The 2,622-nt window shown below is 41.3% G+C and overlaps 1 protein-coding gene across 1 annotated transcript in view; it reads right to left on the bottom strand.

Moving 5' to 3' along the window:
- The window catches only part of NSUN7 (NOP2/Sun RNA methyltransferase family member 7), a 44,874-nt gene that overhangs the window by 5,563 nt on the left and 36,689 nt on the right, over positions 1–2,622 (bottom strand). The window lies entirely within an intron of this gene.

Raw genomic sequence — 2,622 nt, 5'->3', positions numbered from 1 at the left:
ACTTCACAGTCAGGGCGGCTAGGGTCTGGAACCAACTTCCAAGAGAAGTGGTGTAGGCTCCTACCCTGGGGGTGTTTAAGAGGAGGTTAGATGAACATCTTGCTGGGGTTGTTTCACCCCAGTATTCTTTCCTGCCATGGCAGGGGGTCAGACTAGATGATCTGCTCAGGTCCCTTCCAACCCTACAAACTATGAAACTATGATCTAGTTGGGGACAGCCCTGCTTTGAACACAGGGTCGGACTAGATGAACTCCTGAGGTCCCTTCCAACCCTAATTTTCTTTGATTCTGTTTGCTCATGCCTTGTTTGAAAATGTCTCCACAGTATTTCAGAATATAGAACACATGTTTGTAAAGCCTTTGAGATCCTAAGCTGAAATATTAATAAGGGCAATACGACAGTTACTAGCAGAAGTGTACCCAGTGTGGAAAGTTCGTCTAAGCCATAAATAAATTACACAACTGCCAAGGCAGATTAGTGAAAAACAGAAAGTTATCCACATACCAAGGAAGGAAAAGGTTTATTTAGACTTGCTAAGGAAAACTGTCATGTAAGTGAAGAACAGAAATTTTAAACTAGACACCTGACAGGGCATGTTTGTATCATGGCAGTAGCAAACCCTGGCCAAGCTATGCCCAACACAGGCTACCTCCCTGCTGCCACCCACGGGTTCCAAACCTGGAAATCTGCTAGCAAAGATGCACCAGGGCATCTCTCCATGGCTGTTTTTGAGCCCTCACTCTCCAGTGTGTTTGAGAGGGGACATATTTCTGGAGGCAGCAAGCAGGTAGGCAAGTCATACCAGGGCTATCAGAGTGCATGATTTTTCCTGCCAGGGAAATGGTAGAAGTCTTAGCCCTTTTGAAGAAAAAGAAAATCCTGCACTGACAGGAAATTATTTAACAGGGTTTTTTTCACTTGGAATTCTCTTGTTCTGCTAGAACCCTTCAACTTTTAATCTTCCCACGAGTCGAGCCTTTCATACAGAGTATTGCTGTAATACATTGGGAGAGGGACTGAATGATCAAATAGAGCTCACATATGTTAGTTCTAAGATTAATCACCCGAACAGCTTTTCCATAAAAATAAGAGGCCCTCCCTGCCCCAGCAGAAAAAATACGAGCTTACATTTTCCCCATCTACTTCACCATAGGGACCTTAAAGTGGGTTGTCAGTCACAGTCCTGTCAGTCCAGAGGAACACTGAACCAGTACTGACACAACTAGTACTGGGCCAGTCATTGTTAAACAATTTCAAAGGGTGACACTGCAAACACTACAAGGGTTATGCTTACTATGACAAAGTGATTGGGCATTTCAATCCCAGTCCTATGCTAGCACAGTCACAATACAGAACCAGTGCCCAAACTGGATGTTACTTTCAACTTAATGGCAACAGAGAAAGTTCCATGTCCAGCCCATTTAAGTAGTTTTACTAGAAGCTTATACCCTGTGCCCGTATAAGCTTGTGTTTTGGAAAGAGCCTTATTCTGAAATATGTAATTAAGTGAGACACAAGCATTTCTAGTTTCAAAAATACTCATTAGAAAAGATCTAAGATTTATAAATTTAAGATGAAAGCAGCTTTGAGTAGGAGAAATTAGATTTCTTTTCAACAGGATCCTTCATTTTCTTTCATTTCAAAAGGAAACCATTTAAATTTTAAAGAGATGACATTGTATGTGTAAATGGATAGTAAATAATTTGTACTGCAGGCAGCATGCAAACGATTCCATTTAATCTAGGAAGATTCCAAGCATCTCTGTGTGATCTAAATCTAAATAAATACTTTGTAAAGAAACATCATTCAAATGATGGTAGGGGCCGTTTTGGCCTGAGTGACTGGGCAAAATACTCAGATTGTTGTAGGTTGCTTCAGTTAGGAAGAGTTTATGGTGGTCAAGTATCTACAATGCAATTGTATTCTAATCATAACATCAAGCCTCTTTCCTTTGGCATTCTCTGAAAACCTTCTCTCTCTGCCTTTCCTCTGGGTCAAGCTACTGAGCTTGTTCAGGCTGTGTCAAGCTTTGTCTCTTTCTGTGTGCTCGCTCTCAGCCATCGAATGCCCCTTCCCAAAACTATTTCTAGCCAAAAGCCCTCCACTCAGAGCATACACAATTCTGCACAGCTTTGTATTTGTTTCAGGAGGATATATGCTTAACTATCTCTTACAGACAATTTTAAACAAGCAACATTTAAATCTATCGGTTTCAGCAGTTTAACCCAACCTATAACAGGGCTGCAATCCTTGTGACGTGACTCCATTCCACAGTCATGTTAAGAGAAGATTCATCTGTTGGCAAGTCTTTGCAAGTTATGCAGGAGTGCTAGGATCCTTCCTGGGCTCTGTATATGTAGACAAACAGGATGACTGATTGTTTTAACTGACTCTAACCACTGGCTCCAAACAACATGCTTTAAGCAGTGTGGCTACCGCACCTTGGTGACAGTGGAGAAAGGTCACAGGAAAAGAATGATACTAGCTGCACACCAGACCTATTCTCCCTAGAATACTGCTGTGATTAAAAAAAAAAAAAAAAAAAAAAAAGATAAAGCAGTAAAACAGACTGCATTGGTCACATGCCCTTCTCTTCAATGCACCAACACCAAATACAAAAG

The sequence above is a fragment of the Crocodylus porosus genome, unplaced genomic scaffold, assembly GCF_001723895.1.
Source record: "Crocodylus porosus isolate Cpor-Errol unplaced genomic scaffold, CroPor_comp1, whole genome shotgun sequence".
Classification (NCBI taxonomy): domain Eukaryota; kingdom Metazoa; phylum Chordata; order Crocodylia; family Crocodylidae; genus Crocodylus; species Crocodylus porosus.
The sequence above is the reverse complement of the archived record's forward strand: the minus strand, read 5'-3'. Positions and strand labels throughout refer to the sequence as shown.